This window comes from Phalacrocorax carbo, chromosome 7 (assembly GCF_963921805.1).
Source record: "Phalacrocorax carbo chromosome 7, bPhaCar2.1, whole genome shotgun sequence".
In the NCBI taxonomy this organism is placed as follows: Eukaryota; Metazoa; Chordata; class Aves; order Suliformes; family Phalacrocoracidae; genus Phalacrocorax; species Phalacrocorax carbo.
The window spans coordinates 1,174,081-1,190,878 of record NC_087519.1 but is presented as its reverse complement, the minus strand read 5'-3'; the positions used below and the strand labels follow the sequence as shown (position 1 = coordinate 1,190,878).

The 16,798-nt window shown below is 53.2% G+C and overlaps 1 long non-coding RNA gene across 2 annotated transcripts; it reads right to left on the bottom strand.

Annotated features, from left to right (window-relative positions):
- Positions 1–9,540: 9,540 nt before the first annotated feature.
- Positions 9,541–14,368, bottom strand: LOC135314244 (uncharacterized). Of its 2 annotated transcripts, none has more exons than XR_010373678.1 (2): positions 13,720–14,368; positions 9,541–10,637 (listed from the first exon to the last, which is right to left on the bottom strand). It is a non-coding gene; the product is annotated as an uncharacterized LOC135314244 (long non-coding RNA). The 2 variants fall into 2 exon arrangements; XR_010373679.1 differs by having other exon boundaries at positions 9,541–10,618.
- Between the last annotated feature and the right edge of the window lie 2,430 nt (positions 14,369–16,798).

The window sequence follows — 16,798 nt, the reverse complement described above, 5'->3', positions numbered from 1 at the left end:
GCCTGTGTTTCGTCCTGTTTTCCTTATCACCGGCACCATCCGTCCCATGCTTTGGGCACGCTCCCAGGTTTTGCTAAGGGGTAGCCACAAAATGCGTTGGGGTTTAATGGCTATAGCTTACAAGTGCGTTAAATTAAAGAGTTACTGAGGGAAATGGTAGGGTTTCATATTTTCTCTTCCCCTTGGGAAATTTTGAAGGATTTTTTGCTGAAAACGCAGTTAAGTGGTGACTGTTTAGGTACTGGCAACAGCGGGGTGTGCGATTACTCTCTTAGCTGCAGCAGAAAGGGGCGATCTCTTTGCATCTGCAAGTCATTTAAGGCTGCCATTCAGAACCTTTGCATGATTAAACCGTGAGCTGGGTCGATGGAGTAAATGCTGGCAGCCCGCTGGTGACTCGCAGACCGAAAGGCTTCAGCCCCCACCTTGTGTTGATGCCTACTCCGGTTTTACAAAACAAGTCATTTCGGCGCGATCCCGGCCTGGCGAGCCTCTCCCGCGGCACCTGTCCGTGCACGGGTCGCATCCGCGGCCAGGACAAGGGCACGGGATCAGCCCCGCCGTGGGAGGCCCAGCCAAACCCATTGCACCGGCGGGGCAGCGGTGTTGGGAACACCAGAGCAGCAATTGCAGCCGAGGGGGAGACTGTGACAGCAGCTGCTGCTTCATAAATCCTTCAGCCTGGCCAAACATAAACTTTGGGGAGTTTGTTGATGAAACAGGCCTTAAATCAAAGGCGCTGAACTTGCGTGAGAGCGCTGTGCACCACGTGCTGCACAAGAAACAGGTTTCCTTGTTAGCCCGACGGTGTTCCAGGCACCCTCGGCTGGAGCCGGTCCCCAGCCAGCACAGCCACAGCTTCTGGGGCACGGGAGGGATTCAGGGCCAGAGCACGATGCCCGCCAGCAGCCTCGTGCCCCCGCAGCCCCGACCGGGTTGGGTCCCTGCAGCGGCCAGGGAAAACCTCTCTGTGTCAACGCAGAAACCTTTCTGTTTCAAGAAGGGCCGACCCCGACGCATCTGAAGCCGCGGGGTTTGCAGAGCAGAGGCGGGTGCCTTGGCTCCGCGATGACTTTCAGCTGTCACAACACAGCGGTGGGGCCGGGCATCCTCCTGGGAAGGGCTGAGCAGAGCCGGTTCCCAAGCGCTCGGACGGGGAGCAGCAGGGATTAATGTAAACCAAAAGCATGGCCAGCCCCCAAGCCCAACGGCCCCCAAACTGCGGAGGTTTCTGGTGGGCGCTGAGGCTGGAGAAGTTTGCATGGCAGTATGGGAATCTCTATTGGAAGGGCATTTCGTCTGATTTTTAGCCACACAATAAGCCAGGCCTCCTACAAGCACACAAATTACATTATAAGTAATAACCACACACATCTTGCTTAAATGCCTGCAACATTTATTTCAATGAGACACCTACAGCTTGGAAAATGGGCTGCAACTGGAGGAGAAAAACTCTCAGGCCTGGTGCAGTTGTGACTCTCCGGGCCGGCCGCCGCGAGCTCTGGCGTGTCTGACAGCAGGCGCTGCGTTAAGCCAGGGGGACGCGGGAGCACGTGCGTGCAGAGCTCCTCGCGTCCTCGCAGCAGAGCCAGACCCTTCCCGGGAGCAGATCTGGATATTCACTTGCTCGGCTTTGTTAGTTTCGCTGTGTTCATTTGCTCCTTGTAACCAAGGAACTAACTAGAAGTGCCTTTTTTTTCTTCTTTTAAAGACACTTTTATTAATGTGTTGACACGAGAAGGATGTTACTTTAGAAATAGCTGCTGCTGCAGCAGTGAGGGAAGGAAAGCAGGAAAGTAATTATGACTCAAAAGACGCTTGGAATAGGAAGATGCTTTCCCTGGGGTATCTAAGGATCGTTTGCCAGGAAAGCAAGTTTAACCTTTTTGCTAGGTTAATTAGAGCAGAGTAGGAAAGAGAAAAGCAAGACTATGCAGAGGTCCCCGAGCTCCGCGGCTGGTGTGGCCGCTGTCCTTCAGCCGGGCCCCGGCAGAGCAGAAGGGAGGCCACCACTGCCGGTGACGCACCGGTCACGCCAAGAACACACGTGCGTTTGACCGGAGGCGCCGGCAGAGCCTTCCCCTCCGAGCCTCCCAAAGAGCCCTGGCCGTGACCAGCGCAGACAGAAGGAAAGCCCTAAATCACGCTTTTCACTGGAGATACAGGATGCGTGGCGACCAGGGTGCATTCGCTTTGTCATTCTAAGATACTTTTGGTTCATTACTTCAGAAAGACCCCATTGAAGACCAGCGCTGCAGAACTCGCATGCTTCATTTGGCACACAGTAAAGGGGGGGATTCCCACTCATTGTGAACTGTAGCAATGGGGGGGTCGAAGTCCCTCTGACCTTCGGTCACTTGGTTTTACTCGGCCCGTTTGAAAACCATTTGGTTTCTCCGCCAAGCTGTCGGAGGCTACAGGGAATTTTGTTCTTGCAGCCTGGTCGCCTCCCAGCACCGGCTGGACATCTGCACTGGGCTAACGGGAGCTGTGGGCTGGTTTTTAAGGCAGGAATGCACGTTTATACAAATCCAGGCAACCTTAACTACAACAGCAACTGATACCGGAGTTTTGCCTCCTCTTTCAAATGAGCTGCTCTTAAAATTTTGTGCCTTTGAAGACTTTCTTGGTGCGTGGCATAGACTGTGCCTTCCTCGGCAGGCGGCTCAGGCTGACTGAGACCTGCTGGCCCCCACCTCTGCACATACCCCTATGCAGATACATATATACACATATGGACAGGTGTATTCAGCAAGACCCCTGGCTGTCACCGCTGCTGGGACAGCACGCTGGGGAAGCTGGGGAAGTGCTGGGGAAGCACGCATGCGGTATCAGGAGTGGCTTGAGCAGCTGGAGGGTCCCTGGGCTCCACGGGCCCCAGCGCTGGAGGGGGGCACCAGTGGCTGCAGCTGAAAAAGAGCAGAAATCACCAGGACCTTGAGGATGGAGGAAGAAACTAACTGCTCCAGGCAACGTTGTGCAATACGATCCACAGCACAGGGCTGCCGTCCGTCCCCTGCTCAGGGGCTTTCTAGCCCCAGGCTGCCTGGGAGCCATCGAGCTGATTTGTCAGTAAGAATAATTCCTTTTATTTGCTAAAAGACAGACATAGGATTTATTTTTATGTTTAAGAGCAGTTTCAAGGAAGTAGGTGGCTCAACCAGCAACAGAAGGCAGATAATTTACCGCTGTCCTGCACCTCCCTCTTTGCCTTCGCACACGAATGCCCCTCGCCTCCTTGCATTCGCTCCCCCCGTACTGCTGAGCGGGGAAAAGGCTCTAAATGCACTTTCCCTGTGAGCCAAATCTTTGGTAAATGTTCAGCTGCGCTGGAGGTGGGAAACAACCGCCCCTTCCCAGCCTAAGGGCTTCATCCGCAGGGGCTTCGGAAGGGAGAGGCAGGAGGGACCCGGACGGGTCCTGCTCCCCCCTGCAGCCATGGGGTTTTGGCCCAAAGCTGTGAAACTGTCTTAAAATGGTTCCTGTGGGATTAGCAAATCTCGGGTGCGGGTACTACAGGGGGTCCTGAAGTCCATGGCCCTGTAAGTGCCCGAGGAAGGTCTGAGGGCGTCCCTCCGCAGGGATCTCCAGGCTGGGTATTGATCTCAGGGCAGCCGCCTTCTGTGCCACTTTAAAAACCAAAACCCAAGTGTTTCAGCAGCTCAGGAAGGAGGGAAAGGCTGAGGTGAAGGGGAAGACAAAATTCTGAGTAACAGGAAAAGTCTAAAAAGATAAAACCCAACACAACCCAAATATAGAAAGTTAAAAACAAATTAAGGCAAATAAATCTTCACAATGACTAGAAACTGCCGTTCCAAAAATTTCCTGCGAGGGTGCAACTCGGCTTCTGGAGCTTAGATTTATGCACTCCACCTGTTCCCAAAGCAATGCAACGCCCAAGCTGCCCCCGAGCTGCCTTGGAAGGCGGGCTGAGATGCTTTAGTCAGTAAATGCAGGCGTGGTCCCTCCGAGCCACCCTTGGGCTGCTCCTTCCCCCCGTGCCCCCAGGACACCTTGCCAACCCCGTACGCCCAGCACCAAGCTCCGACAGACACCCCTAAGTAGTTTTTTCCTATATTTTCCACAGAGGAAACAGAACAAACAATATGTTTTTAAAAGAGGATTTCAGCTGAGTTTCCTGAAATCCGTTGTAATCTCCATCGGGTAATTACCGACCAGGGAAAGGGTTGCTCACAGGTTGCACTTGCCGTGTTTTGGACTAACAGATGATGAAGCCACAGAAGGCGGATTTGGAACCAGGGAAAACCCTCACGCTGCGCAGGCTTCGTTCTCGAGAAACTGTTGATGAAGTTAACTTAAAAAAATAACTTGATTGTGGAGCCAGTCAACCCTAAAGCGCAGGTTTTAAATGCTCTGCTCAGGTGTGGCGTGGTGGCTGGAGGCGGTTGGAGCAGCTCGGGACGCACATACGAAAACAGAAGACAATTTAAGTTTAGTGCAAGCACAGGGTGAGCTAACCCCCTCAGCCAGGCCACCCGCTCCTTCAGAGCAGTATTTAAACCCGGTCAGTCGGCTGTTTTCATTACAGAAATATTGACTTGAATAACAGATCTTTCCACCCAAATTTTGCTGTTTTCCAGCCTGCAGCTCCCGTTCAAACCAGCCTGAGGGAACTGAACTTCCAAAGGACTTTGCCTGTTTTTTTTAAGGACCAATTGTAAATATAAAACCTCCCTGAAATATTTCTGTTTCTCCATAGGCTGTCACTTTGTGCTTTTATTTATAAACATCTGACTTTGCTACAGGTCAGCCGTGCAAGCCGTTGACATCGAGACACCGTCGAGGCTGGCCATGCTCAGCCCTGGGGAGGCACCAGGTCCACACCTCTTCTCCCACCTCCGTCCAGCACCTTCTTAATAGCCTTTTCTCACCCCTCTCTTATTGGAGATAGGATTAAATCAGCCATCTCCCCACCGCATCCATCAGCAGAGCTGGATCCAGCCCGGTTTCTGGAGACAGATGGCAGGCATGATTTAAGAAGAAGTTTTGCAAGATGCGAGAGCTCCCTTTCAGAGGGCAATGAAGAATGTGGGAAAGAACTGGGCTAGAATCCAGTGGGGAGTTTGTAAAGAAGGCTTGTGACTGTAAAAGGAGACTGAGGCTGGTGATGTTAAACCAGGGAAAGACAAAAGGAGGGTGGTCGGACCAAACACCCTGCCCTGCAGCTGCAAAGTCTGCGTCATTCTTCGCCCCAGTGTTTTGGGCTGTTTGGGCAGGGCTTGTCCCCGTGTCATGACGGTGGCACGGGGGAGGTTTGGAAAGGTAAGTGCCAAGCAGAACTATTAGATGCAGCCAAAATAATGAGGCCTTCTAAAAGAAGCTGAGCCCAAAGTCTTGTCCATCAGCACAGCTTAGCGAAGGAAGCAGCTCGCAGATGTTCATCGGTGGAAGCTTGTGCTGAGCTCAGCCAGCTCAGGGGGGCTTCCCCACGCGAGGGGTGACCTGGAGAACCAAATGAGACGTGGACCTGCTGAAACTGAAGCTCTGGGAAGGCACCGACAAGCCTGGTGTCGTCAGCATGGGCGGCGGGGAGAGGCTGCAGGAGCTCGGCAGTGGCGTCAGCATCGCCGGTGATGGGCAGAGGTGTTGGGCGCTCCCCGGCCCCAGAGCCGCCGCCGGGCTGCGATTGCCCGGGCGCTGGGCAGGTCTGTCCTGCAGGGCTTCTTTTTCCAGTGGGTGGGAAGGGAATGGGAGTATTTTAGACAGCCACCTCGGCTGGGTGACCCAGAGATGGGCGACCGGGAGGTGGGTGACTGGGAGGTGGGTGACTGGGAGGTGGGTGACCGGGAGATGGGCGACTGGGAGGTGGGTGACTGGGAGATGGGCGACTGGGAGGTGGGTGACCGGGAGATGAGTGACTGGGAGATGGGTGACCGGGAGATGGGTGACTGGGAGGTGGGTGACCGGGAGGTGGGTGACCGGGAGATGAGTGACTGGGAGATGGGTGACCGGGAGATGGGCGACTGGGAGATGGGCAACTGGGAGATGGGTGACCGGTAGATGGGTGACTGGGAGGTGGGTGACCGGGAGATGAGTGACTGGGAGATGGGTGACCGGGAGATGGGTGACTGGGAGGTGGGTGACCGGGAGGTGGGTGACCGGGAGATGAGTGACTGGGAGATGGGTGACCGGGAGATGGGCGACTGGGAGATGGGCAACTGGGAGATGGGCGACTGGGAGATGGGTGACTGGGAGGTGGGTGACCGGGAGATGGGTGACTGGGAGATGGTCGACTGGGAGATGGGCGACTGGGAGATGGGTGACTGGGAGATGGGCGACTGGGAGATGGGCGACTGGGAGATGGGTGACTGGGAGACGGGTGACTGGGAGACGGGCGACTGGGAGATGGGTGACTGGGAGATGGGCGACTGGGAGATGGGTGACTGGGCGATGGGTGACTGGGAGACGGGCGACTGGGAGATGGGTGACTGGGAGATGGTCGACTGGGAGATGGGTGACTGGGAGATGGGTGACTGGGCGATGGGTGACTGGTAGATGGGCGACCAGCAGCAGCATCCCAGCAACCAGCAGCAGGACGGTGCTCACAAACACTTTGAGACTCCTGCTGATGGCAGCATCACGGGAGAACCTGCATGAGGAAGGCGTTAGGGCAGTAACCCCTACCTCATGTTTTGCTGTTGCTTCTATTTATTTATCAGGATCTCCTGAAAGCCTCTCCGAGAGGAACCACAGACTTTTGGCTTCAGATCAGAAATGAGACCTTGTGCCTCCCCTGGTCACCTCCAGACATTTCCAGAGCTGGAGACAGGAAGGAACTGAGAGCTCATTAACTGGGAAGCAGCAGGCATTTTATGGAGGAGGTTATTTGTGTCTCTTATTAACAATAACACTTAAAACGATTCCGCAGCTCAAGAAGCAGTTGGGTCACCCTGTCACAGCACCTGTGTTTTGCAGGCTCTCAACTCTTACCCAAGTGCTTCTGTCCAGCCCAGATGATCTCAGCTGGAGTATTTTAATCCCCAAAGAGGCAGAGGGGTCATCAGTCCTCCGTCAGCTGTGCCGTTCGGTGGCGGCTGCGGTCCTGCCAGTGACCCGAGCAGGCAGCAAGGTCCAGACAGACCAGGAATAGCTCACAACATCCATCCATGCCTCCTCAGCTAAGAATAAGAGATGGTTTTATTTTCTCTTGTTCCTAAAACCTCTAGCCTTTGTGCCACACAAAAAGGTTTCAAAAGCACAGCCTCGAGGGTCAGAAAAGCAAAGGCAGGACAGCAAGAAAAGGGTTTGAAGAATTTGGCCGGTTTATCTTTTTTTGGCCTTTATAGGGCAGCCAGTCGCTGTCAGCTGCTCCAGGCGCCGAGCTCGGGCAGAGGAAGAGCCGTCGTCCGACCGCTTCAGGGTGCCGAGCCCCGGCTCCGCCAGCAAGCCCTCCGGCAGGTCGTGGCCGTCCGGGGCTGCCCGTTGCAGGCAGCCGGCGGGCAGAGGGACATTCCCAGTGGGAAGAAAAGCAGCAGAAAAGAGGAGGAGGAAAGCAAGGGGAGAGGAGTAAGCTGCCTCGTTGCTTGGGCGCGTAGCTGGTACCAAGGCTTTGCTCGCCCAGAGCAGTTACTTTTGTCAAGCAATTAAAAGACGCTGTTTCACACGCCTGTGGAAGGAGGGAAGAAAGAGAGGGAGGGCCGGCACAGCCCACGTCAGAGCTAATAGAGCCACCGCTCGCCTCCCTGGGACCCGCAGTCCTGCAGTTGTGCTCGAAAGCAAGCTCAGCATGACTGGATGTCAATATTTAGAAATATCTACAGGCTAAAAATAGCTCTGTCTCCATATGCAACTGCTCTGTTGCCATCTGTAGTGACTAATAATTACACCCCCATGTAAAGATTTTGCAAACAAGCCCCGTGACCCATTTAAACAGCCCTGCTGCCATCAAGGCAGGGGCGAGACCGCCCAGGTGTAAGCAGTAAGAGAGGAAGCAACCAGTCACTTCACCTCCCAGCTTACACCTCGCTTGCCAGAGCTTGCAACCCAGTGATCTGCGACTGGAAACATGCTTTGAAGTCTGTTATGTCCTGCCTGGAAAACCAGAAGCTGCTATAAATCCCTTTGCAAGCAACAGGAGCCTAGCAAAGGGGCAAAAGGATGATTCTGGCTCTTTCTAGAGGAACTGGAGATGGGGGCTGGCTTGCCTCTGTGCTTGTGCTGTGGTTTGAGGCTGCGCTGGGCAGGGCAGAGCCGAGGGGTGGGAGATCGGCCTGACTCCCCTCCTGCCAGGCAGGTGATGCGACCGGGGTGAGGATGCCGTGCTAGCATCCGCCCCGGCTCAGGTCCCCGCGGCTCCAGGCGTGGTGGTGGGAGCTGCTCTGCTCCCTCCTTCCTTTCGCAGCCCTGCAGATGATTCCTGGTTTCCCTCTGAGCCTCTGGCAGAGGCGTAACCCTGCGTCCCCGCGCTCCCACCATGAAACGTGGCTCCTCTGCGATGGGCACCGGTGCGGAGAGCCAGAACCCGGCAGGAACCATCGCGGCTCACACCAGACCCTGGGAAGCATCTCTGCTTCCCAGCTTGCCCACTGCAAGCCCCCGGCTGCTCTCCAGCCACACGAGACACTAGCCTGGTGCTGGGTCGCTGCCCGGCAGTGGGGCAGCCCGGCTGGGGTCTCGGGAGAGCGTGCAGAGCAAGAGGAGCAGCAGGAGCCCAGGGCAGTGATGCTCCTCACCCAGGAGACAATTACTGTTTGTAATATCGCTCTGTGGCTTGCTGGTGCCCTCTGCAGTTGTTTCCCCTTACTGTAAATGCAAAATATTAATAACACGAAGGGACAACTTTATTGCTTGCTGATAGCAAGGGAGGACAGGCGACACGTGCCTGTATTCCCAGGTTGGAAAACACAGCATGTGGTCCTCAGGCACCTAAAATCCAGCCCGATAAGACCCTCCTTGACTTGTTCCTCCCCTTGCACGCAGCTGGTGTGACCTGCTCGCTGGCTGTTTCTCTGCCACCACGTGGGATGTGACCCCGAAGCCCTGGGGCTGTGGTGGGAGCACAGCAAAGCCTCTGCCAGCCCGCTCTGCAGGGCAGCAGCAACGGGGATGAACAAGGTTCCCAACCCCAATTTAATAGGGAATTGCTGGGGAGTGCAGCGGCTCTGGAGCTGCCTCCTGAGCTGGTGGAGCCAGCCCTGGGGAGCCACCTCCCAGTCCCCCCAGCAGTGAGCCACTCCCTGAGGAACTGGGACTATTTCTGGTTTCAGAGACCTGCTTTTGAGGTCAGTTCCATTTTACTGAATTGCCGCTCTGAAGGGGAGCATAAGCCTCCTGCCCCAGCGCAAAGCCCTCAGCGGTAATGATCTCAGCACACTGCAGAACCAGGGAAAGTCCTCTCATGGTCACCAAAGCATCCTCCCGTTCCCTGCCCACCAGGGGCAAAGCCTTTGTCATGGTGGGAACACCTTCCTCTGGGTGTTTTGCAGAAGGGCCATTTGCTGCAACTTAACTCAGCTCGTTGCTCCTAGTGAGGCTGGACAAAGGAGATGTAGAAGGCAGAATCAGGCTATTTCAGCAAAGAACCATGAACTTCATTTTATTTTGCGAAGAGGCTTGTTTTCTGTATTTATTCTTAACAAAAAACCCAATCTAGAATAGAAGCTGTCTTCAGGGTTTGGGGGCTTTAAGCAGACCTCTCAGAAGAACAGCTGAATCCCCCGAATCCTGAAAACCTTTCGATGGTGCACCCTGAGGCTGTACGCAGGCACCCAGCAAGGTACCAGGCGGCTCAGCTGAGGAGAGTATCTCATGGTCACAGTATTTCACAAACCTCACGGCTCCCAGCAGATACCTGCACTCCGAAAAGAAAAGAAAGAAAATACCTGTCGTTGGAAAGCAAAGAAAAAAGCAAGTTCCAGGGAAACAGCTGACTCTCGCAGGTTCATTTAACACACCCCTGAAGGGTATTTATCTGCCTATAGTGCCCTCTCCAAATCAGACAGGCCACGTGCCCCTGCTGTGCCAACACCGTGATGCGCACTTGCTCCTCCCCTCATGTTTCAGAAAGTCAGATGAGCTGCCTGGGCAGTAAAATACGCTCTGTGCAGGGATGCTTTTTCCTCCTGCGAGAGAGAGAAATGGAAGGAGGTGCCTTAAATCTAGTTCTAAGTTAGAAAAACAAGTTTGCTTTTCCTGAACTGGCTTTTTTTTCCCCCCCAACCAACAGATATGGTTCCTTTGTGATAAAGCCCTTCTGTGGAAGTTTTCCAGGTCCGATGGGCACAGGGGCGATCGTGCCTGCCTCCTCTTCAATTCTCTCTATATGGGATTTTCTCGCTTTTGGTCCACCGCAAATTCATTACTGAAGGAAATGTTTCTTAAGGCCTTGGTTAGAATAACTCATTGCTTCATCTTCTGCCAGCACCAGGAGGTCTTGCTCACCTACCTTAAGGCAGCCTGTCCCTGGTACCTCCAGGCAGCTGCCTGATGCACCTGCATGCCCTGTGCCGGCGAGCGGTGAGGCCCCGCGGGCATCCAGCAAAGCCGTTACCGAAAATGACATCCTACCTTTGAAATGATGTTTTGCCACAGCTGCATTTGCTGGCCCGGTCAGACCTCAGCTATATGGTATTTCTAGAAAGCTGCATCTTTTGATCAGCTGTCAAGGAAAACATAGTCTGGAAAAATCCATTTTAGTCATTTTAGTAACTTGAAATAGACCCGCACCTCCCAGGAAGCTAAACAAGCTGCGGACACCCCGCTTTTCGCTTTATCTGGGTGCAACTAACACCAACACACTCCCGTGTGTAACCACTGGCTTTCCAGAGCTGAAGACCTCCCTCCAGGCAGGGGTTTTGTCCCCCTGCACAAGTCAAGCTGTTTTTTTAAAAAAATCAGCTCACAAGCTCCGTCACTGACGGTGCCTAAGCAGGAGTTCGCGACTGCAGCTGAAACACGAGCCGGTTCCCGCTTTTATGCAAAACTCTGGGAAACCAAACCCATCGCTCAGGGAAGCCGTAAGGCTTTGCAGGCTTCGCCCGCGGGGCCGGCAGCTTCGGGGGTGTCCGAAGCAGCTGAAACCGGCAGCGCCGCTGGAGAAATAATGCTGTGACGTTCCATATTGGCATTTCAAGATATTTTAGCCATCTCTGGCCTGAAACCGTTAGCAGCGCGGGGCTGGGGGCTGCGGGGGTTCCAAGTGCCTGTGTGCAGAGAGAGCCAGGGCAAGCCCTCACCTGCTGCCCTCGGCCTTTTGTGTGCAAATCTCATAGTCACTTATCTCCTTACCATCCAGAAGCTGCTTATTTAAATTAAAGCTTATTTGAAATGGGTTGAGACTCTGAAAGCACGACTTGGAGCATTCTTGTGTTGGATCAGGAAATGGAATAAGATAACCCTCTTGGGACTAAATGTATAGAGAAATGAGGTGAATCTTTGCCATTTCCCTCCCCCAGAAAAGCCTTTTCCTTCTCCCAGAGTATTTTGGCGTTTTGAGGGATGCACTTACACTGAAATTGGAACAGAGCTCCTGTCATTTGAGCAGGAATTGCCCTCCCGAAGCCTGCTGAATTTTGCGGGAGGCTTTGCTCATGGTCAATAGGCTTTAAGCACACAACGGACACCAGTAATTCTGCAACACAAACTGTGTGGGTACGGGCAGGGCCCTCCCTCCCGCACACGGACCGTCATCCCTTGAAAACTACTTCAGCAGAAGCTTCCTCCGGGACCTATCATTCAGATGAAAACTGATCTATCAAAAAGCTGCCTCTGGACCGTGGCAAGACTGAATACGGAATAGGAAAAGCAGTTGCACGTTTCAAGGCTGCCATTAATCCCTTCCCAGAAACTCAACAAAGACAGCCTCCACCACCAAGCAACGCCTTTATGGCTTTCCCTCCGATGCTGAAACACCATTTCCCTTTGCTGTATGACTTAGATGCTCAAGGGACTGGTCAGGGATCTGCTGCTGATGTCGCAGGAAACTCCTAAGACGGACCTTTACGGGCATCGGCGCAATGACCCTGGTGCAAAACTGGGATGGGATGGGGTTGGGGATGGGATTGGGGGTGGGGTTGGGGGTGGGGTTGGGGGTGGGGATGGGGTTGGGGTTGGGATTGGGGGTGGGGTTGGGGGTGGGATTGGGGTTGGGGATGGGGTTGGGGGTGGGATTGGGGGTGGGGTTGGGGTTGGGGATGGGGTTGGGGATGGGATTGGGGGTGGGATTGGGGGTGGGGTTGGGGTTGGGGTTGGGGATGGGATTGGGGGTGGGGTTGGGGGTGGGGTTGGGATTGGGGGTGGGGTTGGGGGTGGGATTGGGGTTGGGGATGGGGTTGGGGGTGGGATTGGGGGTGGGGTTGGGGTTGGGGATGGGGTTGGGGATGGGATTGGGGGTGGGATTGGGGGTGGGGTTGGGGGTGGGGTTGGGATTGGGGGTGGGGTTGGGGTTGGGGATGGGGTTGGGGATGGGATTGGGGGTGGGATTGGGGGTGGGGTTGGGATTGGGGATGGGACTGGGACTGGGGATGGGACTGGGGATGGGGTTGGGGGTGGGATGCAGCCCCCGCGCCCACTGCCGTTGAAGCCCGGTGCACGGCTGTGTGCGGCGCTGCTCTGCCGCTCTGTGCTGAGCCCGCTGCGAGGAGGTGCCAGGGCTCGTTCCCGATCGCAGGATAAGCTCACATGGCACGTTCCGAGGCGCGCACAGCCCCAGCGGGGAGGAACGGACAGACGGACGCTGGCCAGCCACACAGGCACACCGGGTGGTGCAGGGATAGGTGCCACAAGATCCGGCACTAGTGGGGAGGCGCGAAACCACCCTTCACCCCCCCATGCTATGTAAAAACGTTACTTTAGAGATAATTCCCTCCTGTAACTATATTCAGGGGCAGTAGGGGAATCATAGAATCATTCAGGTTGGAAAAGACCTCCAGGATCATCAAGTCCAACCCCCAACCCAACACCCCCAGGCCTCCTAAACCATGTCCCCAAGTGCCACGTCTGCACGCAGGTGGCCCCAATGCATTGCGGTTAAAGCTCCGTGTTCATTTCAGTTTAAAGCGGCTCAAACTGTTGCCCGTTTCCTTCCTTTCGTGACTCTTGACAGGCAGCATCTCTGCTTACACCGCAACGGCACGAGGACACGCTCCCCTGACGTAAGGAACATTTAATCAAAACAAGACTCTCCTATTTTTCTCGATGCTTTCTATGTGGGAGGAGATCCGTCAGAAAGATGCTTCAGCAGCTCGTGGAAGCGTCATGAAGATGCTGTATTGTGCTACAAAAATATTAACTTTCTTGCTTTAAAAAAAATTGCTATCAAGTGGAAAAGAAAAGCCATTCAGTTTATAGGCCCGCTACAGCAGGACATATATACAGCAGGAATATATTCTATTATATAGAAAGGTTGGACTAGATGATCCCTAAGGTCCCTTCCAACCTGAGATTCTGTGATTTGATTATTCGGTCAATTTTAAATGGCATCCTGATACAATGCGTAAGGAAGCGTTCTCATGAAAATCCACCCAGGACAAGAAATAGTCTCATCTAATAAATACCAACCGAAGCAAACAGTCACGTTTACATTTCTTGTCCTTATAACATTTTAAAATAATGCTTTAAAATATCAGAAAGATTAAAGTAGTCTTGGTTAGAGCAAGTAATCAAAGTTTCTCTTGTCAATCACCAGCACTTTGGTGCAAGTAGCTTTGCCACAGAGATTTCATCAGACCCACCCAAAGAGCCATGGTAGGAGACCCTCACCTCCAAACGACTCCCAGCATCAGAGGCGTCTCACTTTTACACTTAAATTGTGCTTCTGGAGCACAAGTTACCGCCGCAGCACGCGGAACCGCAGGCAGAACCGCTCTAAAATTTGGGTGGTGCAAATCCAGGCCCGTCTTCAGATGTAGAGTTCCCAAGTACATCTCTTACTACAACCGTGTAAGAGGCTTTAGGGTTTTTCTTCTTTGCTTGAGTCTCGCACCTGAAAACGGAGCTTTTCCATCTTGTTCCCAGAGTGCTGGTGTGAAAGATCAAACCCGGGAGTTTTGGTATGGCAGGAGACGAAGAAAAAGAAGGCACAAAGAGCTATTTTGGGATGTCTGGCGGTAACAAATACGTTTTCACAAGGGATGAAAGTTTTCTGAGACAGCTTCTGCTTAAAGGCAAAACATGTAAAATGTGGAATTAGAAGATAAAGAGGCAGCTCTGAGGGACAACTCCCCCCTCTCCAACGGCAGCTTTAAGCCAGCGGAGCCTGGAACTCTGATAAAGAAAATTATCTTGGCCCCCATATATTTACATTTGGGGCCATTATTAAACAGCCCACAAAAAGCAAAGACAAACAGCAAATAGTAGCGGCCTCGGAGCTGCGTCACCCTCGCCCTTCCCAGGAGCCCGGGTGCTCCCAGCCACCCGCGGCGCCGGCAGCGCGCCAGGACCTGGGACGCAGCCCGGGTTTGGCTGTGGGGGGTTGCGCTGGGCGTCCCTTCCAGGCAGAAAGAATCGATTTTAAGGGACGAAAAAAAGGGGAAATAAAAAGGAACGTGAGCACAGGCTTTTTTGGAAGCTCCCAAATGCAGCGAGCGGGTCCAGAGGAGGGCCATGAAAACGATCCGAGGGCTGGAGCACCTCTCCCTTGGAGAGAGGCTGGGAGAGCTGGGTTGTTCAGCCTGGAGGAGAGAAGGCTCTGGGGAGACCGGTCAGTACTTAGGGGGGCATGATGATGAAGAAAGACAGAGAGAGGCTTTTTTTACCAGGGCCTGAAGTGATACAACATGGGGTAACAGTTTTAAGCTAAAAGAGGGTTGATTTAGACTAGCTATGAGGAAGTAATTCTTTACTACGAGGGCGATGAGGCGCTGGCACAGGCTGCCCAGAGAAGCTGTGGACGCCCCATCCCTGGAAGCGTTCAAGGCCAGGCTGGACGGGGCTTTGAGCAACCTGATCCCGTGGAAGTTGCCCTGGCAGGGGGTAGATCTCCGAAGGTCCCTTCCAACTTAAACCATTCTGTGATTCCCCGGTCTTTTCTCAATGCTCCCCCTCGCGGGAGAACGCTTCCAAAACGTGTCTAGCTCTGCCCGTTTCCTTCTCTCCAGAAATCATTAATAGCTAAAAAATGCTTTGCGTTTGCTTTTCTTCTTTTGAAAAGGAGGAAAACAAAAAAAAAAAAGACAGATTGCTTCAACTTATTAGCAACAAAGTCAGTTTGGATTTAATTTTTAAATGGAGGTGAGACTCTTCCACATGCAGTATTTTTCTCTTTTGACCTGACTTTGGGCAGACTTGCAGGCATTGCCTCGGAGCCATTTTGGATACGATGCACGACAGCAAGCCTTACGGAGCAACAAACAAAACCAGGGGTTGCAAGCACAGTACAAGCGTGTCAGCGCACCGTGGTTTAGCAATTCAAAAAATTTGGGAAGAAGAACTGTATTAGAAGAGCTGGGCTGATGATAAGTGACCACAGAGAATAAATCCTTGCACTGAACTGAACTGCTAATGGCAGTTACTGGAACGGCAGTTTGCAATGGTTACCTTCTAACTAGTTTATTAAACAGTGGGGAAGAAAAACATTGCTCTTATTCTATACTTCTGTTCCAGTGGCATGGCACAGCAAGGCTGGGAACCTTACTGTAGGAAAACGTCTCCACCTGCTTTTCATAGAAATTAGTTTACAGAAGTAGTTACCATTTAACGAGTCTTCCCAGCTGAAAGAAAACCCAACCACCAATGAAACGAAAAAAAAAACCACAAAAAACCTTGCAAAATGCACCTTTTCAAATACTTCACGACAGACCGTTCCAGCAGGAGTCTAAATACACGGATTTTAGGTTTTGCCCAAAGTAGGATTTAAAAAAATATCGCTCCATGGGTTCGTTATTTATTTTGGAAACAGCACCAAGTTTTTAGATCCCCATGCAAGCATCAGGTAGCTCATTCCCTTCGCATTCTGCCGAATACCTGGGGCAGCGGGCGTAGCAGTGTCCCACGCTGAGCCTTACACCGAACTACACCCTACAGGAGCGTCTGTAGAAAGAGCTGCTTAATGACATACACGCTTCCCTCAAGCTACATTTAGGGTGAGCAACGAGGGCACAAAGGCTTTTGAAATTTAAGTAAAATTTAATTGAAGCTGAGTAACTGAAGCAATTTGCCATACAAGGGCTAGAACCGACAGGTCTGCAGACGTGCAGTAACCCACGGGTAACGGGGATTGCTCCCCCGTCACACCCCGCCAGGAGGGAGGAGGGGTGACTCGGATTCACAGATCCCCTCGGTGTGCATCAAGGTGAAACGACCCTCAAGGTCCATAGGCAAACATTACTTTTAACGTGTATAATTGTAATTGCATCAACAGGAGCCCTACAATATCGTAGGAGTTACTTCTTGGCTTAAGTCTTGCGTCATTCAATTAGTTAAGGCCTTGCATTACTGAGTTGTCCCAAGCCTTGTAGTGCTTATTAAGAAAGGGTGAAAGAATGAAAAAAAAAAAAAAAAGGGAAGAAGGGAAAGAGATTGATCACCGGTCTGGGTTCCGGCGCTGGGGGTGTCTGGTCCGTAGGAGCGCGTGCCCCGGCATGGCCCCAGTGGCACCTGCCTTCCCCTTCCGAGCCCGCTGGTCGCCAGGGACTGCCCCTCTGGTCAGGGCTTCTGCGTCCTGCCAGTGTTTGAGCCATTCCGTGGGAAGGCTCAGGGATCTTCTCCCCGTGTCCCCTTCCCGAGCTCCCTCTCCTGCTGGCTGGCTAGCTGTGTTGACTAGCCTCGCTAGCTATGTAGATTAGCAGGCACGCTCCTTACAGGAGCAGGGGGGCAAGTCTTCTCTCCTGCATCGAGTCGG